Source organism: Etheostoma spectabile, chromosome 20 (assembly GCF_008692095.1).
Source record: "Etheostoma spectabile isolate EspeVRDwgs_2016 chromosome 20, UIUC_Espe_1.0, whole genome shotgun sequence".
Classification (NCBI taxonomy): Eukaryota; Metazoa; Chordata; class Actinopteri; order Perciformes; family Percidae; genus Etheostoma; species Etheostoma spectabile.
The window spans coordinates 992,303-1,018,818 of NC_045752.1; the positions used below are offsets into that span (position 1 = coordinate 992,303).

The 26,516-nt window shown below is 41.8% G+C and overlaps 1 protein-coding gene and 1 long non-coding RNA gene across 6 annotated transcripts in view; one reads left to right on the forward strand and one right to left on the reverse strand.

Annotated features, from left to right (window-relative positions):
- Positions 1-26,516, reverse strand: part of pacs2 (phosphofurin acidic cluster sorting protein 2) — a 66,009-nt gene that overhangs the window by 31,500 nt on the left and 7,993 nt on the right. The window lies entirely within an intron of this gene.
- On the forward strand, positions 1,156-16,614 carry LOC116669742 (uncharacterized). The gene is made up of 3 exons (XR_004326846.1): positions 1,156-1,166; positions 10,181-10,187; positions 16,380-16,614. It is a non-coding gene; the product is annotated as an uncharacterized LOC116669742 (long non-coding RNA).

A 26,516-nucleotide genomic window follows, 5' to 3' on the forward strand; every position in this document is an offset into this window, starting at 1 on the left:
GAAGTGTATTTACACCTTTTCAGCAGCTGGCTAGAATGCGTCTAGCTCTATTGAACGTGGCTCTGTTGAAGCAATGATGGAGTACTCGAGTCCTGGACTCGGACTCCAGTCCGACTTGAGTTGCTGTTCTCTGAACTTCTCACTCGACTTGGAGTCATGCACTGATGACTTGGACTTGAGGATTTATGAAATCGGACTTCATTCATGAAATGAATGAATGGACTCGGAATTTGGATGAAGTTTCTGGCTACTTTTTAATGTGTGATAGGCAGCGATGGAGAACTGGAGTACGAGTGGAGTCGCTATTCTCGGGACTAGTGACTTGACTTGGACTGGAAATACTGGGAACTCGAGACTTAACTACTACAACACTGGTTAAAGCAGTGAGGAGTTATCAGCCTTAGCAGTGAGTGTAGCCCGGACATCCTCTCTGTTCCTTCTTTGATCCACAGAATAATATATCATATTAAATAATACATAGCAATTCAGCCAAGTGCAGAGGTTTCTCTCAACAGCTGCTGTCTTTATCCCTCTGAGCTGAAGTCGAGGACACACTCAATGCCACTAGTTAATACATTCGTGCCCCGAGCTTCTGTCTGTGTGTTTACATACACACATCTGTAGCAAAGCAACCTGTTCCCTGTTCGGCCCCCTCGCTGCAGCCCCAGAGGGACTTTGGTCTGCTGAAACACACAGCCCACCGCCTGTAACATGGCCCTACCATATTCTTACTGAGCCCGGTTTGATAAACTACTTGCACGGATTCCTAATCCGTGCACTCGGTTTTATAAACGTGAGCAAAGTAGGAAGGATATTCCCAGATTCAAACTTCTGGGATTAGCTGGGAGCTACAAACTCATCTTCATCAAAAGGAGCCCACCTCCAACCTGGAGAAATAAGATTGGTCTCTAGTAGCAGCAAGCTATAAACTACAAAAATAACTTTTCATTTAAGCATTAAATAAGGTAGTGTCTCCAAACTTATCTTTTAACAGTAAGTGCTGTAATACAACTAAGAGAACTGGATGCACGTATGATGCTGGGGTCGGTAGCAATTGATTGAAGAACATTGATTCGAACAAATTCCACCGAGTCAACCTAAATTGGACTGAAATTGTTCACAAACACACACCATACACTCCCCCCCCCCCATCCCTCCCCGTATCCGTCTGACTGCCTTGGTTTTGTGTTTCTCACACCCTCCCGAGCCACATGAACTGTGTGTTGTCTTGTGCATTGTGTTGTGATGTTGTATTCTGCATTGTTTCTATTCGAGAAAGCGTGTGGTGGCGCTGCTCCATAGCTGCCGCCCGGAGGCTTGCTCCAACCTAAGTCAAATTCCTCGTATGCGTCTTCATACCTGGCAAATAAAGCTGATTCTGATTCTGAAGAGGAGACAAGTTATAATTGAGGTAAGTTTGGAGACATTGCCTTATTTAATCATTAAATTAATAGATCTCTTACTATGTTAGGAAAGATCCGTCGTCTGTGATTTAATATCATTCCGCTATAGAGTAATTAATCCCAGAAGTTTGAATCTGTGAATGTCTTTCCTACTTTGCTCTCGTTTATTAAACCAAGAGCACGGATTATGAATCTGTGCGAACAGTTTATTAAACCGAGGGAACAGATTTGTATTGTGTGCACACGGGTTAGTTTTTTGTTCTCAGCTGACCCCAGGGGGGGGGGGGGGGGGGGGCTCCATATATTCTGATCCAGTGGCTAGCTCAGCACAGCTGCTCTGGCATAGGCCGGGGGGGGCTAGCAGCAGGCCCCAGTATGGTGCCCTGGTAGCACAGTCCCACTCACTTCCCTTCCCTCTGCAGAGACATACTGAGACATAGTAGAGGGACATCAGGCTACGATAAATATTCTTTCCTCTGTGAGGCTGACAGGATGTTCACAAGGCCTTGTATCGATAAAAGTTGTGTATAATGTAATAAGAGTAATAATACTTTGTTACTGCTCCTGCTGCCGTTGCCACTTTCCTAATACTATTTATATTTACTCCAGTTCTGGACATTAGTACAATTTTGAGGTACTAATTATCATTTTGTGCATCTTTATACTTCTAATCCTCTCCACTGAGGTAAATATTGTACATTCTACTCCACCAAAATGTATCCAATGCCTGGAGAAATACCACTAATGCTACTTTCAGTGGCAGAATGTCACTCCTTAAAAATTTGTACTTGAAGTACAGTAAGTACTTAGGGTCCTTGTACTTTTCTTGAGTATTTCCATTTTATGTTACTTTATACTTGCAATACACTACATTGTGGAGGCAAAAATGATACTTTTTACTCCACTACATGTATCCAATAGTTGTTGAGGTATTTCAATCTGAACTGACATAACCGCCGCTGTTTAGCATTGCTAAAAGTTCTGCATTTATTATATTGTGTACATTGGTTATAGAAAGAAAGGATTGGGAGGGAAATAAGGGTCCAGGGCCGAGTCAAACCCAGAGTAAGTTCCAATCCCACATATGTAGCTCAGCCTAAATTCTTCCAGGAAGACCTAACTATTAATGGATGCACTCCTAAATCAATTCAGCTGTTTTCCTAATAAATGCATATTTTATCATGCTGTGTTTAACTGTCGCATATCTACAACTAGTCTCTCCTGATTGAAATGTATCTCAGTGTAAATCCTTTCAGGATTTCAGACCTAACTCTTAATAAATGCTCTACCTAACTCAAATGAGCTGGTGGAGGCGTTCACCTTCCTGCTTAACCAATCAGAATCATACACAAATGGCAAGAGATCACAGAGTCATAACGTTGCTTTAAATCAGTTTCTCCCTTTGCTATCAGCTGTCATTGCAGGTTATGAGTGAGACCCTCTACCCCCCCCCCCTTCCTCCTCCAGTCCTCTACTCCAGCTGACCGGTCCGGAGCCCCCTTTGGTCTGGTCTTCGGGCTCCTTCGTCGCCACCACCGGTGTCTAGATTCCATCGGGGGGGGGGGGTCTGACGGTTCTCTACCCCTATATAGATATACAAAATATTCGCATAGCGAAGGAGTCTAATCGCCAAAGACTTTGTACATTTTATTTGAGCTGTACAATAAATCTTATTTGCATATCTGCATACATGTCTCTCCTGACTGAAACACAGTTGACCATTAAATGGCAAACAGCTGCTTTGACAATGTAAAATGATTGCATCTCGGGATCTTCACCACCTGATGTGTGACATGCCAGAAGATTTGGCTGAAAGAAGAGCCAAGATCAGTAAGAGGAGACAGTATAAGCTGGGGTTACAAGAGATGACACCCAACACCTGACCCTAACTCATGAGCATTGCCAGTTATTCATGTGCTTGTCTCTTGACATGCTGACACTGGAGGAACACGGATACTGATATTTCAAGACAGACAAGATCCCAGACTATTGAACCTAACGGCAGGAAAGCTCTTCTTTTTCTGGGTGCACGAAAAAGGATAGAAAAATGTGTTTTGAACTGTATTCACTGACACAAACAGCTAACTAGCTATTAATATCTTGACATTAGTCTTGCGTTGCCAGACCTCCCTCCACAGCGCTGCCTAGGAGGGTCTGGCTAGTCCACACAGCATTCCAGGGCAACGGTGCTTCTGCAGAATAGCATCAAGAAGGAACCTGTTTTGGTGGAACATGTGTACGTTCAAAAGTAGTTTTAGTCGTGCAACAGAAAACTCAGATCGGACATATAGTCTAGCTAGCTGTCTGGATTTACCCTGCAGAGATCTGAGGACCAGGTAACCATAGTCCTCATGAATCCACCGGAGTGTACTGTAAACATAAAACGTTGTTGACAATGTGTTCAAATTTTCAGATTTGAATTTTCTACAGTCCAATTGGTTTTCACAAGGGATAGTTGTCAAGAGAGCGGCATGAGAACGGTCGGAAAGTGAGCGCAGATGTCGACTGTGTGAAGGATGGCTAACAGAAGTATTTGAGGTTCCGGGATTTGGTCCTTCTGAGAGTCGGGGCGAGTGTGGAGCGCCAGCCCTGCAGCACCCAGCAGCAAGCAGCATGGATAATGACATGTCCATACTTCACACTGCTACTTCCTGCTCTCTGGCCCCGGCACCTCATCAACACACAGAGACACTTAAAACTAGATGCTTGGACACGATGTAAGAATTGAGTTAACAGCGTATCAGATATCATGAGAGGAGCCATCGTAGGGCTTCCATTTGATTCCTCGACCGAACGATGGGTATTCCAGGAAATTTGAGCTAAAAAACAAAAATACAACCCTAAAACGAAGGATAATTTAGCTAAAAAAAAAAAGAAAAAGAAAAATGAATCTGCTTTTCCGCATTCTGGCAAACTGATGGTCCTGTATATGATTTTATACTTTATACATGATTTTATATTTAATATGATTGAGAGTGAGGCATAGCAACCGAAGGGTAAAGAATAAACTGGAGGATTTATAATTTCATATTTCTGCATTATTCGTGATTGAACGTCACAGACAAGCTCGGACAGAGCTCAAAGGTGTTATTTAAAGTTACAGCCCCATCTCTCTACTGCATTGCACTGTAACAGGATTTAAAGACAGTCCTGTCTAGTGAAACTGTGGTATAAGAAATTGGACATGTCATGCTTCTTTATACTTTCAATCTCTGAAAGAAAATCCAATTTCTGAATCTGACAAATTGAAATTGGATTCAGGCCTACTCTGCGATGTTCAACGACACTTCAGCGCTGAGCAAAAGAAGAAAAGGATTTGAGAGCACAGCAGTTGTGACTCCCCTGACCTCCAGCACTCCCACGTCTTTCACTAACCTCAGGCTGGCTGAGCTGGCACGCCAGACTGCATCAAATTATACTGAACCGCCTCTTTACTGCAACTTCACTGTTATTATTCTGTCCTAAACTTGACATCTGATCTGGACTTGTCCACTAGTGTGTAAAAACAAAACAAAAAGGATGTGTCATTGTTTTCCTGAGAGTCAGACCATCTCAATGTGTGTTCAGCGTTTTGCATTTGAATTATTGCAGCTCTTGCTGAAGTCAGGCAGCCTTTTGACATCACAGCACGCTTTGCTTTCCTAATATCTCTCCGTCATAGATTGCGGAGAAAAAGCCACACATGTCAGCACTCACTGCTCTTTCCTAGATTACACACAGCCTACTGGCAGGACTTCGGTCCATGTTTGGGATTGTTTTCCTATTTCAAAGTGAATTATTTCCCCCACAGCTGTAAGCCACAAGGAATGACTTGTCATAGTTGTTCTTTTAACCCTTGTGTTGTCTTCCATTCAAAACTGAAAATCAACACTTTTGACGCTTTTTAATCAATGTTTTTAACTTTTTCTTACGTTTTTGTCACTTTTTTTTAATGTTTTTCACTTTTTTTTTTTACTGTTTAACACTACGTAACACTGACTTATTAACTTTAGTTTTACAGTTATTTTTTGGAATTTATGGTCAATAAACCTAGTTTTTAGGAAATTATGTCTAATGTTTGAGTTAGAAAAGCAGAAATTAGGAATTATTTAGACTAAAATTAAAGTAATGTACTTATGTTGATGGATAAACACAGACTCGAATAACTTTTACTCAATTTTATTTCAAAAGCATTTCAATGTTTTTCTCCAAATGCTATAAAATTGAATAAGTTCATGAAAGTAGAGATTTGTACTTGCCAAAGACCGTTGTGTGGAATCAATCACGTTATTTTGGGTCATTTGAGGGATACATTAGGTTGAGTCAGAGAAACAGGCCACATCTCCCCACCCGTCTGAAATGTTCCACAGCCATGTTTGATGGAAGTTGTTATACACTGATTATTATCCTTTATCATCAATCAATTTGTCCATGCTAACTTTAGCATGCTACAATGCTAAACAACACCCTTATGCTGCTAAATCCAATGCTCCCTCATGAATACACGTTAACACGCTGACCTGCTAAAAATCACGTGCTGAACAGCAACATATAAATATGCTAATGCTAGCATGTTAGCAGCAGGTTAAAAAGCTATACATTAGCGTTCAGCTGAGTCTCACAAATTGCAGTTTCGACTTAAAGTTTGTCAATAAAAAGTTATACCACATAACTCCCCGTAAAACCCCAAACTGACACATTCACTAAGAGCAGCGTTAATTAGTGAGCTTTAAAGGTAGGTCACGATATGATATTATTGTGATTTTAAACATGCTTTATATTGCAATTTATTACCTTTTTTCCCCAACTTCAAACTATGTCCCCAAAGTCAACATCTGTTTTATCTAAAAAGTTAAATTTCTCAAATTTCTCGGTTTGCTTATCTCACTTCAGTTTTACTGCTGCAAAATGGTATTGTCAAGCAGACAAACTGACCAAAAACAATAACACATAACAAATAGTGTACTATAAGATCGATATGCGTGCATGTATAGCAATAAATATATTGTAAATATCGCAATAATGTGCTGTATTGATTTGTTTTCTCCCACCCCAGCTTTAAAAAGGTTCTGAACGGTGGATTTGGATAAGTCTTTAAACTAAGCTAGGCTCAAACTCCATACTTAACGCACATACGGATTGATTATCTAACTTTATGTGTATTTCTTAAAATGTCTACTTCTTTAGGAAGAGCAAACTTCTCTATTTTTTCCCCAACATTCTTGTTTTATGGCGTCTAACGGCTCTTGTTTCAATCAGTACATGGATCCACAGCATGCAGCGACCTCTGGGTCACTGTAACGTTTCCACACTTGACCGCTCCAGGCCGGCTGAGTCCAGCTCAAACCAAGAAGAGCACAAGGATCTGATTACCTCTAATATTTGAAACACAAGACTGGCAGTAAATCGACAGATGCCGCACATACAGTCCCACACACATATGTGAACACACACATGTACACGCTCACACTCACACACAATACCACCACTGATGGGGGGGGGGGGGAGCTTGGGGGTGCTTTGGGATTTGTTAATGTGAAGCAACCAAATGAATGTGTCCAAAGTGACCACTGACGGCCTGGACAGCCTGTGATGATGTGGTTTAATCCAGACATATTGGTAGCTCCTAACACACTGCATGGACTGTCAGGATTGCCATGGAAATATTTTCTCTTTCTTTGATGCAGGTTAACCATCCCTTATGCATAAAGTGGAGTGCAGTCCGACAGTGTGTGTGTGTGTGTGTGTGGTGTGTGTGTGTGTGTGTGTGTGTGTGTGTGTGTGTGTGTGTGTGTGTGTGTGTGTCGGTAATTTTATTGCCTGTCCTTACAAAGAGATCACTGCTTTCCACAAGCTTTCTAGTCTTGCATTACCAGACCGACCTCCACGGCCCCGCGGAGTAAGGTCTGGCTACAGAAAAAGAAAACGCCACATTTTTTATTAAATGAAGGTAACTGATCAAACAATAAAGTCCCAGTTAGAGATTAAATGCTGTAAACTTATTCTTTGAAAATCTGTGCAATCATTCCCCAAAGGAACCAAGCAGGCCTGCCTTGTTGAACGATCCAAATCTTCTATAAAAACTTGCCGTTTTCAGCGTGTAGCTTGCTAGCTCGGAGTTTGTTGTTGTTTCCCAAAGCAAGAAGAGTTTTAAAACTGCAAGGCACATCGCTAATTTTCCTTGTCATTGATCCAAAACTAGACTACAAACAAACTAAAAAATATATTAAAATATGCATACCTAAGTTCAGTACTGCATTGGACTGAATGTGGCCCTGATAACAGAGGCCACACACTGTGACTCTGGCCCAATCCCAAAGTCTGGACTCTCAGTCTCACCGAGTTTGGTGTGTGTTCTCAGGAAATTTGTGAGGGTTGTCACAATGTCGAATGTCAAAGGGCGTGAGGGTTTGAGTACACACTTACCGAGCCCTTTCCGTGAGTCTGCATGGATGCAGACTTCACCAAAGGGAATTACCCACAGTTTGAAGCGTTGTGACGTTTACCGCGGAGACCATTGGGAAATCCGGAAATTACAAAAGGTAAACAGCAGCACGGCACACAACCACGGAATGGAACAGACCCGCTGTTAAAAAAAACTGGAATTAGGCAGCCGTCTCCTGTGCCTTGGCCGTGTGGAAGGAAAAACTTTAAATGCCAAGGTAACATTTAATCTTGTGAAGTGCTTGTGAAATCCCATCCATACCTATCTGAGCCCATGTGGCTTTACACACTCACTCACTTAGCACCTAAGATCAATTAAGTCTGTGAGTCTTTAGTCCTCAGTCCTCAGGACTCACTTTGGGATTGGGCCAATGACTCAACCAAACTGGACCCGCTGACATGTTAAAGTTAACCATTTAAACCCCTGTGTTGTGCACCACAGCCAAAGGTTGATGGATAGATGCTTCATTGCCAAAGCTGATCAAAGAATTAAGGACATTTATCTTCAATGTTCCTTAACCCTGCCTGGATTACTCTTGCACTATGACAAGGGAACATACCCGCCCCCTAGAGGTGGCATGTATTCATATTCACATAATACTGGTTCTATCACCTCATGTTCTTATATCTTTGTCCAAATATCACAGTCCTGTGTTAACGTTTCTGTTAATGTTTCCATTAATCTGGACAGGAAAGGTTCTCTGCTGTTGTTACCCCCTGCAGTCTGACATGTAGGCTACCACACACAAGGGATGACGTCCCCTGTCATACTATGGACTCAGGCATGTTAATATGTTATGGCTGCTGCCAACCCAACATGTCACATTCATTTACTTGGTGAGATGCAGTTAATCTAGCTAGCTTTTCAAGTTGACTAATGAGCCATATTAGTCTACAGTAATCTACTGTAGGGAAGTTAGTTGGCTAGCCTGCTGACTTGCCATGATTGTGAATTAAAAAAGGGATAATATCCAAAGAAGTACCCTGACCAATCCTGGATTAAGCAGGTAGCAGACCTAGGGCAGGGGTGTTGGGTAACGTAGGCTTGGGTAGGGCAATTTATGGTCCTGTGTTAAATCTACAGTATGCTATGGGTAAATACGTAGGTATGTGGAGATCCGGATCCTACGCCACAGCCTGACTTGCGCCTCTAAAACAAATGTAACAGCAAGTCTCGGCAACGCAGACCACAACTACTGTTATTGGTCCACTTGGCCGTGGATTGGTAGCGCTGCATTTCCCCCTACTCGTTTCCTGGATCTCCTTCTCCAGAAATAATATGGAATCAAGGAGCGGGTTAACTTTTCCTGCTACAGATTTCCCCCCACGGTAAGGTCGCACAGGGGAAACACTCCCACTAGGCCTCTAGACCTAGAACCTGCTCTGAAGATAATCCCTGGCACTGTCTCACCACCACCCCTCCCCACCACACACACACACACACACACACACACACACATCAGCTGTAAGGTCGCTATAGAACAAGGATGGTGGAAGAGCTCTACAGCAGTGGGCACGGAATATCAGAATGTGGATAACCATAGAAACAATACAACAATACTGCTGCCATTTGTTAAAATGATGTTTACTGTTGATCAGATCTTTTATTATTCATAGCTATGGCATAACTGGAAAACAAGTAAAGCATGACTTTTTGTGGATTTAGTTTTTGCATGTATACATGTGTTTGGGATTGAGGGCTAATTTATGTGAACACTTGAGTGCATTGATTAGTATGTTTACAGCGTCTATAAAGACTCGTGTAAATGGAAAATCTGTTGTGTGTGTTCATTCTTCATTCCGACATCTGAGAATCATCATGTTTAGAAGTCATCATCCTGACTCTGCCTGGATCCCCCTCTCATGCAGCTCATATGTTTCCCAGTTTCATTAATGTGTGAGCTGAAGTGAACTACATTCTCTGGAGAACCAACATCCCCGCTGTCTATCTTTCCTTCAGCTTGGCAATCCTTCCCTTTCTCTCTCTCTTTCTCTCTCTGTCTGACTCAAACCATCTCTCACTTTGGGACTCACTGAGAATAAAACGTGAAAACAAGCCTTCAGAGACACTTTGAAAACAACTCCTCAGCTGAAGAAAGTCAAGTGTATTTTGAGAGATGCCATTTTTCGACAGACTGAGAGGAGACTCGAAGCGGCTGTGCAGGGAAAAAGATTACTTTCCCTGTCAGAAGAGAAATCCTTCATCTGGCAGTGAGCAAAGTATGGCACAGGTACCCACAGAGGCCTTGGGAAACCAAAAAGCAGAAAGTCTCACTTTCTCAACTGCACATTAACTTTCTGTGGAGAGATGTTTGCTGCATAGGAATTTAAGGTACTGTAAACAAATATTTCAGAACAGAGGTTTAATATACTTACAATTAAAGATATACTGTGTGTATATATATATATATATATATATATACACAGTATATATATATATATATACACATACATATATATATATATACACAGTATATATATATCCCAAAAGATAATCTTTGAAAAGAACAAAAAAATCATTAGTTGTGGGGGGTAAATGCCTCTGACAGACCACATTAAAACCTAAAACATTTGGTGCACTTAACTAAGATTTTGCCACACCGTTAAAGTAACAACTCCAATCCCCTGACCCTGTAGCAGCTTATATGTCCATCAAAAGTGTGTGTGTGTCTGTGTGTGTGTGTGTGTGTGTGTGTGTGTGTGTATGTGTGTCTGAGTCTGTGTCTCTCTCTCTTTGTTTGTGTGTGTATGTGTGTGTGTGTGTTGTGTGTGTGTGTGTGTGTTTCTGTGTGTCTGTGTGTGTGTGTGTGTGTGTGTGTGTGTGTGTCTGTGTCTGTGAGTGTGTGTGTGTCTCTGTGTGTGTGTGTGTGTGTGTGTGTGTGTGTGTGTTTGTGTGTGCGTGCGTGCGTGCGCGCATGTGCCATTAACTTTCAAAAAGAAAATCAATCCCGTGTCACTTTCTGTTCCGTCGCCCTAGCATCTGCTTCATGAAGCCCACTGCATTTCGTTGCCTTGTACCTATCCCTGTCTAATGACAATGAAGTTGAATCTAATCTAAAAATGTAGGAGCTGCTGAACATGTGAGATGTGATTGGAGTCGCTGCGTTTATCTTCCCATCGAGGTGTGCAGTCCGTTCCTCTGGTGATGGCCACTTCATCACACCCTTTCCCACTTTAGAGTGAGACTTTGGGAGGAAACATCTTGCACCCGTCGCAAACTACGGACACACAGGGTTGCGGTCACCATAGTAACTGGGATTACACAGACTGCAGCGCTGCTGTACACGTGTTAATACTGAAAGGAGATCATTTTTCATGCTTTGACATCAAAGAAGGAAGAAGCAGCAGCAGCAGCAGCAGCAGCAGCTGCCACATGGTGTCCGGCCCGCCAGGCCCACTCTGAACATGCCTTACACACTCAGGCAGGAATGAGCGACATCCCATACCAACACCTTCTGTAACACCCCAGTCACCAGCAGCCCCCCCGCCGCATGCCTCGCCCACTGCAGACACACAACACAGTTGGTAAACAAGATGCATGAGGGAATACTTTCTTTCAAGGCCTTTCTGCTTTGTTGAGAAGAGATGTGCCAGAGGTTTGAGGCCACACTTGAATGCACAGACTTCAGCTGAGTCCCACAAGCATACTGTACTAGACACTGCGTTAACACCGGTGTTAACAGTGGCACTGTTGTGGTATGTAGAAATGAAGCTACTAGACTGCATTAGTGGAAGAAGTACTCATGAAAGTAGCAATGGAAAAAGACTCAACTTAAACTGATTTATAATACTTCAAATACTTCATACTTCTAAATCTTATTTAAACCCACTTGGGTGAAGCAGAACAAGCTGTGAATTGACTTTGTGAGTTGATATTGCGTTTTTTTTTTAGCAAACAGTTGGCTTATTTACACACAGCAGATATTAAGCAACCTTTACGTTTTTTTGGAGTTGTGTTTCTGTCCACCTAAATGTTTCTCATAAAACAATTACTTTCAAAATGAGACAGAATAAGTGGAATTTGAGGCCCAAAAGCCCAACTTACTTCAGTAATGACACTTATTTTGAAAGAGAACTTGTTTTTTTTTCTATTTACCTCATACCTTTTTTGGAGCCGTCGTCTATCGGCTGTTAGCAGAACTGCATTGTGGGCTCTTCTCCCACGCTGGCTTCAACACAGCTCGACTCAAACACAACAGGCCTCAGCATTATGAGACATGCCTGGTACTATTAAGCATGATTGGATAATTCACAAAGACTTTACAATTAAAAAGATATATAATGTAAATACACACCACACACCGCTCTGCGAACGGATCAGGCCCTGTCGGCCAACCCGCCCGCTGCTTCCTCACTGCGAGGCACACCTAATCACTCAACCAAATCCCAACTGTTTCCTGTCCTGGCTCCTTAATAGCCAAACAAGTTTTCCATTGAAATCAGGACAGCTGAAAGACTACACATCCTCCGCCCCGGGATAAAAACACATCTCTTCCGATTGCACCTAAGCTGAGTAGATGATGCTACCAACAGTTTTGTACCTTCATGGTTGAATACACTTATTGGAAGTCGCTTTGGATAAAAGCATCAGCCAAATGAAATGAAATGTGACGTAACAATACAATCCTGTATCCCCTATTAAATAAGCTTTATGGATTGCATGGGTATGAGAGCGTCATGATACAAGTTAAATATTATATATTATTATATTATATTATTTTCCCTCAGGTTAAAGTACACTGAAATGTGACATTTTCTGACATATTCTACGTTCCTAAAAGACGCATGTGTAGTTGTGGCGAGGACAACTGCTACATTTTAAAAAGCCATAAACTGATTAAAGTTGAGAAAGTCTCAGAGCGATGATTAGGCACTCTTTTCTTGTTTTTCTTCCTGGTTTAGACACGAGGCGAGATGCCAGAAAGAGTCCTGGGCTGGATCGGCTCCCGGATTGACCAAACCCCCCCACCCCCCTCCGCAAAACATCGGTCCTACATCTGTGAGCTCAGCTAACATCCATGAGGTTGCAGGTTTGTGACGGAGAGTTTATATGTAGAGAAAGCAAAGACACACAGAGTAAGAGAGACCAATGAGGAATGAGAGAAACAAAACAGAAAAAGAGGGGGAAACCAAGCAAAAAGGTAAGAAGAGGAAAGCCAAAGCTACATAATGAAAGCGAGTGAGAGCACAGAAAGAGAAAGGGAAAGAGAGCAGCGTTTGCACAGTCACAGCCCGATGCAACTTTTTATTTTAGACAGCGCAGAAACAGATTTAACAGCCAGACCGTCTTTGACAGGATGTTGGTTTCAGGCGCCGACATGTGCCAGCCTACAATTCCCAATTACTGCCCCTTTCTGGAGGAGCAACATCACAGCAGGAATACCAGAACACAACTCTGACAGGAAAGGTTGTTTACACTCAGTGAGGGACTGTCATTTACTGGATCATTGTTCCGATTGTTGCTATGGCACCTGTGGTTTTAACAGAGTTAAAGGCTGACAAAAGAGCACGAAATAACCATTCAATCTGAAAGCCTCCTGTGTGTTTGCTGGTCTATTAAATCAATCAATGAAGCTCTAAAGCCAGTGTTAATTGCATGGTTAGTTAGAAACAAAAAATGTGAAGATATAAAAAAGAAAATGAAAAGCCAGGAGGACAACAAAAGCCAGAAGTAATAATACATTTAAACATAATAATAAACAATTTAACTCCTTCTTGAACTACGTACTTAGAATCTACACATAACTATAAGCATAACCATAACTAAGTATTGCATGCCCTACTAAAGTAGTTAGTTAGAAGTATTATCAGCGAAATATACTTAAAGTCAAAAGTTTTCTGCAGTAAAATGTCTCCTGCAACTGATATATTATTATGTATGACATTATTAAACTGTTAATACTGATGCAACAGTGTTTACGCAGCATTTTACTGTTGCAGCTGGAAGAGGAGCTACTTTATATACTGTACACTGACAGTAAGTACAAGTACTTTAGTTCAGGAGGTCAGGTCTGCTTCTAGAAGTTAAAGCTGTAGTGCGTAACTGTTTGATATTAATGAACGTCCGTTACATTCAAGCCAACGCCACATGAGTTGCTACAAAGCTGATTAAGACTTACAGCTCCACACAACTCACACTCTCTCACTCTCACTCTCTCTCTCTGGATTTCTCAGTATGACTATGTTCTTCCACCACTGCTCCTGCATCACTTTTATCATAACAACACTCCTAAAAATGACCTGGAAATACCTATGTCTGCATACTTTAAGTTACACTTTATTAATCCCTGTTGGTAAATGTCTTCCTTTTGGCACCTACTAAATAGATGATAATGTACTTTTAGGTAGGCAATAAATCCTACTTTCACAACGTTTTGTTAAAACTTTAAAAAGGTGTCTATGCATCTTCAATGTCCTTTTGGAGGATGCAGTTTGTGCTGCTTCATACAGAGAGGAGTTTGTGTTATTGTGTCTACCCTCATGGATATACAAAGTCAAATGGAACTTTTAATGACGCTGCAGCCCCTTTTGGTTGCTGCGCACATCAGTATTTTTATTTTTTTGGAGCGCTGACACTGAAATAAGCACATTAGCATATAGTTGAGTACCTGTGGCCCCAGTGAGAGTTGACCCTTATTCACTGCGGTGTTAGGGACTTGATTCACAGGACACGTTGTTATCACCCTGATAGCAACGTTCCAGAAAAATGCATAATGCCTGTTGTAGTAGGTGAAAAAGGTCCAAGCACTCGTAATGTCTCACACACACACACACACACACACACACACACACACACACACACACCAATCTGCTGTGGTTGCTTCCCATTATTCAGCTGCTCATGCAATATTCAGCCCTGGGATTTACCGTCTGGCTGGGAAGACAGTGTGGTGAAGTGTCAGAGCAGAGACTGATAGAGGTAGGTGTGTGTGTGTGTGTGTGTGTGTATATTGGGCACTAAGCTCAGGACACACCGAGCCCTAAAATAGATTTGAGTTCAACCTATCTCACAAGAGAAGAGAGCTTTGACAGGAAGAGAACAAGTCTGTGAATGAATGTGTGCTGAAGTGCAGTGTCTCCACACACACACACACACACACACACACACACACACACACACACACACACACACAACTGACCTGCGGACTGACCAAAGTGATTCAGTGACAGCGGTCTGTACGTCATACACATTCATGCCCTCTTTGAAGTCGCTGAGCTTCATACAGTAACTGTCTCCCTCTGTTGCTCATGAATAATAAACAACTAGAGGCAAAGTCTGAACTCTGCACAGTGCCCCGACGTCCTATAAATCACGCTCATATTTGCTCACTGAATCGGTGTCAGTAGATCATTAAGCTCTGAAGGCCAACGAAGCCACAGCAGATAGATACAGCCCTGCTTCAGCCTTTTCACACCTCTCCCTCTGTCTCCACAACAAGCAGCTCTTATCATGAAAGGAGGTGAGAGGAGAAAGCAGGCAGAGGCTTTCCCCTGACACTACCAAACACAGGAATGCCATTACATATCAAGGTGAGGGAATAGAGAGAGAGAAAGATGCTTCAATTGTTTTATCTTTCAAGCATAGAGGGAAACATGTAGGTTGAGATTCTACCTTGGATTTCCTAATTGTCTGTAAGGGAGGAAAACTGCAGAGGAAGCCAATGTGAATGTGAATGATGGAAAGAAAGAAAGAGAAAGAAAGAGAACATAGCCATCCATGCAATTTATGCATGGTTAAATATACTGAAATACAAAGGAGAAATAGAAAGCGTCAGCTGCATTTTAACATAGTATTCCTGTTATTGTTCCGATGTAAACAACCTGCGTGTGTGTGTGTATGAGTGTGACAGAGAGTTTTAATTTTTAATTTGCTCAGCAGGATAATGAGCACAAGAAGGAATTGTGCAAGCTTCAAAAGGATGAACCCCCCCCAGGGGTGTAGAACATAAAAGGTGCCTGAAAATGCAAGAGAAACGAAGAAAAGAACTACAGTCACATGACAAACATCTAAAGTCAATTTCATGAGGCAGAAACTAAAACTAAATGACGTAAACCACGGAAAGAAAAAAACTAAATCCATTTGTAGCAGGTAAAGATAAAAGGTGTTTGGATGGGTTGCTTTCCTAATAGGTTACATGGGAAAAGGAGTTTGCAGGTTGATGTTAAAGGAACACGCCGACTTATACCCCGTTTACACGTACATGGTTATTTTGAAAAACTGAGACATTTCCCTTGGTTTGTGCCCTCCGTTTACACGCAAAAAATAAGAATTCTCCTCTGAAAACGAGTCTTTCTAAAACCTCTGGCACAGAGTGGAGATTTTGGAAATCTTGGTTTGCACGTTTGCACGGAAACTGAGACAACACGAGGTTTAAACAGCCAAGGAAGTGAGGAAGAGAGAGGAAGAGATTTGTTGCTATTTTCGGGGACTCTGATTGGCTAACGTGGGCCTGAGCTTCTCGTTACACTGCCACCTACAGAATTTGTGAAAATTGCCGGCCACGTGTAAACGTAGCCTTATTGGGACTTTAGCTTGTTCACCGTAACCCTGAGTTAGATAAGTCCATACGTACCCTTCTCATCTCCGTGCGTTTGTAACTCTGTCTGATGCCCCCACCGCTAGCCTAGCTCAGCACAGGTCCTGGAGGTGGCCTGCTCCATCTAGCCTACTGCCCCCAGTAAGTGACAAAATAACGCCAACATGTTCCAATTTACACGTTGTGATTTGTGTATTCACAGCGTGTCCAAATCACAAAGTCACATGATACACAGCCATCTTCTAACCGTATACATACTGGGAACTATATTCTCAGAGGGCGAAGCACTGCTGCTTGGGCGGAGTGATTTTTACTCCAACTCTGAGCGAGTCACTCCGCCCAAGTAGCAGCAGTGGCAGGGCTTCGCCTTCTGTGGATAGTATGTAGAGGAGTATTTATGGATGCATTGAACTCTGGGGGATACGGTGAACAAGCTCCCAATAAATCGGCGTGTTCATTTAAGACAATCCTTTGCCAGCTTGCAGTTAGTTTGATGTCTTTGCAGCAAGAAATAAAGTAAAGGAGACAAAGGGAGGGCCAGAAATAGACACAGAAAGACAGAAAAAGATCAAACAGGGGAAGAGAGGGTGTCAAGGCGCGTTAAAGACAGAAGAATAAAGACGATAAAAGTGGATCGGATGGAGGGAGGTCACGTTTTCCTGAGACTGGGAACAAACTGGATATCCCTGAGGATACAGGCAGTCCTTCCTCCACTGAAACTCAGCCATGAAATTCCTCACACACGCGCCTCCTCGACTCCCCAGCGCCCTTCCGCTCCGGCTCGGGCCGTCCCTAACGTCACTTTGACGGCTCAATAATTGACTGCTTATCTTTTATTAATAGAGGGAGCCATTAGGGCACGGAGACGCGTCTGGTGTTCGGTCTGCGTACGCTGCGAGACAAAGCACCGACGGCCCTCACATCAGACACCTCCTCTTTCCTTTTATCTCATAGCATGGCTTCTCTATTAGCCTCATAAACAACAGAGGCGTCCTGTGTTGTGTTGCCATGTTACCCGAGAAGAAATGCTATTAGCACTCAGCACAAAATGGGGAAAGATGCATTCATCTTAATTTTTTCCTGACTACAGATGATGAGATTGGCCTCTGTAGTCCAAAGATACCAACTAAATCAAATATCAGATCATTTAGATTAGAGAGAACCAATTCCGAGATCCAAACTTGTTGCCTCATCGATGTTGCATCAGGTTCAGTCTGACAGCGACTGATCAAAGGATCACATTTGAATTTAATCAATCTCTGATCCGATACAGGCTGAAGGACAGGATTCACAGAGGTCACACAGCGTGGAGGGCAGAAGATTCTTTCTTACAATATACACGTATTTTTTGATAATTGAAAATCGTATCAATCTGTTTCTTTAAATGTGATTGGGGAATGATAATATCACCTCAATGCAACATTAAAAAACAACTAAATACTCTGTAATAATGTGTAAACAGCAAATATCTCAGGATGAAGAAATTATAATTACATACAGTATATATGAAATTATAACATCCGTGACCTCTCTGACTTTATGTAGACAAGATTAAATGAACTTGCTGCTTTGAGCTCCAAATGCTAACCTAAGCATGCCAACATACTCACAATGACATCGCTAACATGCCGGGTTTTTTTTGCAGGTATAATCAGAGACGGTTTATAACCGGGGCGCTCTAACTCAGAGTCATTTCCTGTATCTGGGTCTCATGGGTTCCTGCACTGCCTCGCCTCTTTAGGAGACTAGCAGCGGTACACAGTGGAGTACTGAGCGCGTTGACTCCTTGGGAGAAAAGAACGTGAACACAGATTATTATATCATATTATTCTTTCACCCCATAGCCAACAGATTAAATACTGGACCCATTTTTCATAAGCCACATATCTCTAGATCATTCTGACACTAAAATGGCATTTTTCAGACAGACACGTCAGGAAAAAATGAACTTTGTTTGAGACCCGTTTCTGTCTCAGCAACAAACTCTCGCGAAAACAGACAAGTGAACACCATAAAAAAATAAATCTGCAATGCTAAATATGGCTTTAGCTGTGTAAATACAGTATCTAATCTTAGCAAAAGACAATATTATGCTCATATTCAAGATCATAATTGTATTTAAATGTTGTACCAGAATATATTTTTGTTGTACTGAACATTGCTGCGGCTCCTCTTTTCCCCCTGAATGTTGAGCTCTCCGTTTTAGCTACAGAGTGAGACATCTCACTTCTGTTCCCTCTTCGTTGGGAGTCGCACACACGCAGTAGCTAGGTAAGGACTACTAGCCAGTCAGAATCAGAGTATGCGATACGAAATAAGGAGATGAGAGATAAAAGATTATGCCGGAAAAAAACACGTATTGGACACACATTGAGTATAGTTTCCCAACTGACCAGCAAAAGCCAATGAACATGTGTATTAGTCAATCTAAACAACAGGAGTGAGCTGGTTAATTTTTTCTGGAACCCTGGAGTGAAAAACACACAAAGATCGATATCAGCGACCCTCGCTATCTCCCAGCCTGTATTTAAATTGGAACTGAGGCCAGCGGTTGTTTATGGCTTATACTACCTGCAGACAACACAGTTGCTGACCAGAATCCCAGTAAAGAGAGGCTCTGTGGGGGGGGGGGGAATAAGAGTTATTGGAAGGTGCACTTGAGCAAACACAGATCTTCGGCTCTGTGTTCCCAGACGCGTGCCCTGCAGATTTCCTCGAGCTCATCAAATGAACCTGACAGCTTTCTGCAAACTGAGGATGAGATTCACTGGGCTTTAAATAAAAGGGTTCAATCTTACATGTCACATATGGATTCTTTTTTTGCTCTATGGATGGCAATATCAGACAGCCGGCCCCATCACTCTGCTCCAAAGTGAAGTATCGAGACAACTATTGGCTTGACTGTCATGAAACAGATTCATTCATTCAATTTAACAGCATGTGTCAGATGTTTCATCTCACATCCCCTGAACCATCGGGACACCACTGCTTTCTATGTTTGCTGACACACGGTCAGCATTTGAAGGTGCTTCACATCTCCAGAGAAGCAGTGATTCTAGAACATATACACTCCTGAACGGCACAGCAACGCATACCGGTGCCCGGCACCAGTCAACCTGCTATGAAGCGCATCAACTCATCAGTATTGTTGTATTTCCCTGAGTCCACCTGCTTCAACACTCCAGTAAAACTGTAGTTTTATCACATTCACTTCCCTGACTGCCACATCCTGGTTACTGTACCATGACTACTACTTCTTGGGAATGTATAATGCATCTGGAGGGTGCTGCAGGCGTTACGCGTCGACATGACATGCACGCATGAACTTCAAACATCTGAAGCAGAAATTGAAATGTGGGTGGAAAATGTGTGAATAAATTGTTTCTGTCTTGAATTAAAAAAAAAAAAGAAAAAAAAAATAAACCAATTATCTCCGACTCCGTTAGTTGGTCTGCAAGAAAATTAGACAAAGGTTGCTCTCCAGCCGTGGTTTTGTTGTTGTCTTTTTATCTGTATTACACAAAACTATCCATCCATCCATCTCCATTGCTGATTTCCTCTGAGGATTAGACATCCCTTCATTTTACAGCAGTTATTTCTGAAGTGTTGTCTGCAACACAAATAACAAGCTGTTGAATACTGAAGAGCCATCCACTAAGTAAGAGCTTAATAATCAAATCTCCGCACTCTGTGCCAAATACCCTTGGCCATGACGGGGGAGGAGAAGAGGAGGGAGAAAAACACTGGAGTAGCACTGATGTAGAGCTACATTCACTAAACCAGAAGAAGATCTGTGAGGTTTTCTTTTATGTATAACGAATGCGATCCATTAAAAATGCAGGACGGAGAGACATGAATTCCATTTCTCAGAGTAAGAGTAACCTACAAACAATAAAACCACTATGGATGCTGATACTGGTTTATCCCCAGGGAGGTTTGTATGTGTCTGTGGTTACGCAAGAGTATTTTGCTCTTATGTGTGTTTCTTAAAAATAAAAAAGGTGAAGGTAAGTAGACTGTGAGTCGGCCATGATGTCTGTGGTTTAATAAACAGCTGGTGCAGAACAGAGACGGGCAAAGAAACAGCAAGCGGCCAATTTTGAGCGCCAAGTTGTTGTGTTATGTTTGAAGCACAGTGCGGAGACTCCTATGCACTAAAGATCTCAACAAAGATCCGGGGCCTCTGAGAACCCCGGGGGGGCGCAGCAGAAACTGGAATACAAATGAGAGCTTTGTATGCAGCGATCTGCTGCACCCTGCTCCACCCATGATGCCACACCGCTGGAAGCCCAATTTAAAGCTGTGGGAGGCCGAATTTGAAGTAGAGCGAGACCTTCTCCTGCAACTCTCTCCTCTCTGTCCAGCCCCCCCCCCGTCAGACAAACAGCAACCTCTAGGAGGACAAATTAGGATTTCATCCAAATGATATAGCAGCAATTCAATGGCCGTCCTGTTTGTACTGTAAAGCTCTGTGAGATGACATACTGGGAATCGAGAGTCGAGTTAGCTACATAAACAGGGAATTGTACTGTATAGAGATTGATCACAACAAAGTACCTGTTCTCATGGTTTTACCTTGAATTAGCTGCAGCCCTGAGCCTTTGGCTACAGTGAACAGAACCTTCACCGAAGGGACGTGTGCACATGCATCTGCAGAACAGCCAATAGGAGCGCTCGCTCTCTAATATGATCTGTAACTGGCCAAATTCACAGGCTAGCAGAAGTCTAGTTTTCTCTCAGACCACTTGAATTACAATATGGTAAAAGATTATAATGGAATTTTTGCCCAACAACACCAAAAATGCTTATCCCAGCTTTAATCACCTCTAGGCAACAAAAAAAAAAAAAAACAGTCCGTGCTCATATCCAGGACGTCTGAAATCATTCTGAAACCAGACGTTCATGTGTGATTACGACGTGCAAGCAGAAATATTCAAACTGTCAAATGAAAATACTGATAAACATTTGCATGGGTTTGTTTCTGAAATACTAGTTAGTTCAGTCAGGCATCCTGCTACAAACATATGGAAATATGGTAACTGACATCTCTCCATTCAGTGCATGTATAAGTAATGAGCACGTGTGTGTAATTCAGGTCTGTGTGTAATGTGCGTAATAACAACAGAGTGTACATTGTAATTTCCACTTGTGGGACTAATAAAGGATACATCATCTTCAACAACTCCAATGAATTACGTTGCCACTGTTTTGAAAAAAACAAGACATTTTTCAAGCAACAATGATTCACAAAAAAAGATGGAGATTTTGCTGCTTACCTTTGTAATATAATAGAGAAACCGAATACTTTTAAGTTTGGGATTTTTGTCCATACAACCCATATGAAGTTGTGATTGCCATTTTTTCACTACTTTTTGATTTACTTCCTCTCCCAAACAATTAATCAAATAATCTGCGGCCCATTTTTATGTGATTTATGAGCCATGGTGTCTGAGCTGTCTAGATGGACTCTTGACTAAAGGCTCTTCAGATCCCATTGCAGCAGGATCTGAAGTGTCCTACATAAGGATTTTCATACCAGTCAAGAGTTTGTTAAAAGGACCTATAATTGCAACACAAAAAAAAAGCTGTCCTAGCTCTTTTGTCTGAGTAATTATAGAGCAGTCTGCAAATCAACTGTGCAGTCACAACAGTGGAACCACGTCTGCACAACTCTCCGAGCTGTTTGGCTGAAGAGCTCTTCGGCAGGATCTCTCATTGTTGATGGGTTTTTGTATTTCAGGTTGGCTAAAAATGGAAAACGCAAGCATTCAGTCCATTTCCACAAGTGTGTATTGACTGAAGTGGCTGAAAGTGTGACATTTCAGCCACCCGGATCTATAACTATTTCAATCTGTCGGTCTGTTAAAGCTCTTTATGGACTAAATGTGAGTCTACATTTTGTGGCTCAAGTGGATGTTTAATGGCTCGGAAACAGTTGTAGCTTGCTCATCCATGAGAGGACGCAGCTGTGTGTCCGAGCCAAGAAACATCCAGTTTCTCATGCGTGTTATTGCAGGAGATTTTTTACACACTAAATTTGGGCAACAATGGCGATGTTACAGCACTTACAGATTTGTAATTCTTACAACATGGTAGAAAGTTTGCCTATGTTCACAGTGTCAACCCCAACAACCTTTTTTTTTTAATGTTAAACCCACACTAACACAATCATATTCACACACACAAACTTTTTTGTATGTTTATATTATAATTACAATATCAATAATATATAATCATCAAATTTATTTGTTGTATATGTTGTTATGTTGTGTGTGTGTGATGTGTGTGTGTGTGTGGTATATATATATACACTACCGTTCAAAAGTTTGGGGTCACTTGAAATGTCCTTATTTTGAAGGAAAAGCACTGTACTTTCAATGAAGATAACTTTAAACTAGTCTTAACTTGAAGAAATCACTCTGTACATTGCTAATGTGGTAAATGACTATTCTAGCTGCAAATGTCTGGTTTTTGGTGCAATATCTACATAGGTGTATAGAGGCCCATTTCCAGAAACTATCACTCCAGTGTTCTAATGGTACAATGTGTTTGCTCATTGGCTCAGAAGGCTAATTGATGATTAGAAAACCCTTGTCAATCATGTTCACACATCTGAAACAGTTTAGGTCGTTACAGAAGCTACAAAACTGACCTTCCTTTGAGCAGATTGAGTTTCTGGAGCATCACATTTGTGGGGTCAATTAAACGCTCAAAATGGCCGAAAAAGAGAACTTTCATCTGAAACTCGACAGTCTATTCTTGTCCTTAGAAATGAAGGCTATTCCATGCAAGACATTGAAGATTGAAGATTTCCTACAACGGTGTGTACTACTCCCTTCAGAGGACAGCACAAACAGGCTCTAGCCAGAGTAGAAAAAGAAGTGGGAGGCCGCGTTGCACAACTGAGCAAGAAGATAAGTACATTAGAGTCTCTAGTTTGAGAAACAGACGCCTCACAGGTCCCCAACTGGCATCTTCATTAAATAGTACCCGCAAAACACCAGTGTCAACATCTACAGTGAAGAGGCGGCTGCGGGATTCTGGGCTTCAGAGCAGAGTGGCAAAGAAAAAGCCATATCTGAGACTGGCCAATAAAAGGAAAAGATTAAGATGGGCAAAAGAACACAGACATTGGACAGAGGAAGACTGGAAAAAAGTGTTGTGACGGATGAATCCAAGTTTGAGTGTTTGGATCACAAAGAAGAACGTTTGTGAGACGCAGAACAAATGAAAAGATGCTGGAAGAATGCCTGACGCCATCTGTTAAGCATGGTGGAGGTAATATGATGGTCTGGGGTTGCTTTGGTGCTGGTAAGGTGGGAGATTTGTACAGGGTAAAAGGGATTCTGAATAAGGAAGGCTATCACTCCATTTTGCAACGCCATGTCATACCCAGTGGACAGCGCTTGATTGGAGCAATTTCATCCTACAACAGGACAATGACCCTAAACACACCTCCACATTGTGCAAGAACTATTTAGAGCAGAAGCAGGCAGCTGGTATTCTATCGGTAATGGAGTGGCCAGCGCAGTCACCAGATCTGAACCCCATGGAGCTGTTGTGGGAGCAGCTTGACCGTATGGTACGCAAGAAGTGCCCATCCAACCAATCCAACTGTGGGAGCTGCTTCTGGAAGCGTGGGGTGCAATTTCTCCAGATTACCTCAACAAATTAACAGCTAGAATGCCAAAGGTCTGCAATGCTGAATTGCTGCAAATGGAGGATTCTTTGACGAAAGCAAAGTTTGATGTAAAAAAAAATCTTATTTCAAATACAAATCATTATTTCTAACCTTGTCAATGTCTTGACTCTTTTTCTATCCATTTCACAACGTATGGTGGTGAATAAGTGTGACTTTTCAGGAAAACACAAATTGTTTGGGTGACCCCAAACTTTGAACGGTAGTGTGTGTGTGTTGTTGTGTAGTATATATATATATATACGGGCCAAAAGTTTGGACACACCTTGGCCTGTACTATATATATATATATATATATATATATATATATATATATATTTCTTTTATGGGGTCACACATCACACGGTAACCTATTGTTCATATCTATTCTCTAAGCGAAGTTTTTAATATCCACTGTCTGCTAAAACAAATATGGATTAAAGAGACAGTAGAGATGTATTTTACAGACAGGTCAGATAAAAAAAAACATCCTTCTCTTCACCTTCTCTCTGTATCATCCCAATATGTATAAACAGCACTATTGGGGAATGATACACCAGATGGGACAGAATGAGGCGTTTGTCTTCTGTCTTGATGAGTCACATATTTTCATTATTAAAATGTTTACAAGTCCAGTGGACGTCTGTGTTGCAGCAGATTAGATTGACCCTGCTGCTGTGGGAGGCCACAGCGGTTATGTTTACAGGCTTGTAAAGCGATTCCTATTTCTGACTGGCAGCGATAATGAATGCTCATTTCAAGCGTCATCCAATCCGGCCATGCCAAACTCAGGATTTTGGCTGTGTCCAGCCAATACATCAGAGAGGAGTCCAGTGGAAACATGGAAGAGGTCATTTGACTCCACCACCCAGCCACCCAGGAGCAGGATGCCAGACGTGGCACAGCAGCTTTCCTAATTACTACAATATGTTAAACCTTCTAAGCTCTCTTCCCGGCCGAAGGTTTTCCAAAGAGGAACCTGACCTACATTTTTCGTCTCCATGCTCTGAATTCAAAAAAAGGTTCTTTAAGCCTCAGTGAAGGAAGAACTGGAATAGCAACTCCCTCTTTTCACACCACCTGCTGATAGAGGTGGCCAAACGCAGCCACGGGGCCTTCCTGCAGTTAACCACAACTAAAAGAGAAACAAGCGTTTCCATGGGAGATTGTATAAAATAAACAGAGTGACGAGGATGCCATTAAGTAGATTTCATTTTTATGAAACAGGCGTCTGAGTAATAACCAAGATATCAAATATGCAAACACGCAGCAGAAAAATGTGCACGACATTTATAATCAACAAGCAGTGTCAGATACGCCGGATGTTGTTTTTTTTTCTGCCAAAGGGCAAAGTAACACAAACATTGTTGCTATGGAAATCAGTGACTAATGTATTACCAGGATTTCCCTGGAAGTTGATGTTTGCACACACAAATCAAAACCACAGCGGCAATATATGACTGTGTCTGGCAACAATAACTCCACTCAGCGCCGGAATCCACGTTTCCACAGGCCCGAATAATCAATATGGGAAAGAAGGAACAAATCAAGACGGCAGGAAATAATTCACAAATGCGGCACAATGAAGAGTAATGCCGACTGAATGCCTGGTATGCAAAATGTAAATATGAAAAATGTCATAATTACTACACCCATTTGAGGCTGATAATTTAGCAGCAACATATAGCGAGGCTGTAAATGTCACTTCAGCCACAGACAATCATTCAGGAAAAGCTAATGATGTTAGTTTGCTGTGCATTGGTGAGACGGTAAAGATTAAAGGGGCATTTCTGGCAATGAAAGACAGCAGAGAATGTTCACTCGATTCTATTTTCCACAAGTGATGGAAGAAATATTTGCATTTATACAAGCAATATCTCACTGCAAAAACACTCTGTTACAAGTAAAAGTCCTACACTCAAAGCATAAATGTATTTGCAACAGAGAGTACTGAAAATATCAGCTTAAAATGAAAAATACTCAAGTAAAAGTACATCAAAATTGTACAGAAACCTGACTAGGCCTAAATGTACTTTGTTACTTTCCACCACTGATTTTCCCCATTCAAAGATGAAAAATAACATCATCTATCAAAACTGGTTGTGTCCGCAAAAAGATTTTCAAGTGAATAGAAGAAGAGTTCTCAAAAACATATTATAAAAGATGCCCCTTACATGTGTCACTGGACCACAAAGACCTCAGAACATTGTATTCAAGGACGGATGATTCAAAGAGGGATGAGGCAGCCGGCACACGCCACGCTAGAAATGTCACATTTCCTTTTCACTGCACTAAGCCTCGAACTCTCATCTACATCTGGCACAAGGTCACATCTGGCACAAAGTCTCTCTCTCTCCCTCTCTCTCCCTCTCTAAATGGAATTGATCTATTAGCAGAATTGAGGTTCAATCAGCAAGGTGGCCATTATCTATTAAATTACACATGATCTGCAGTTATATTGTTGATGAAAGTTGC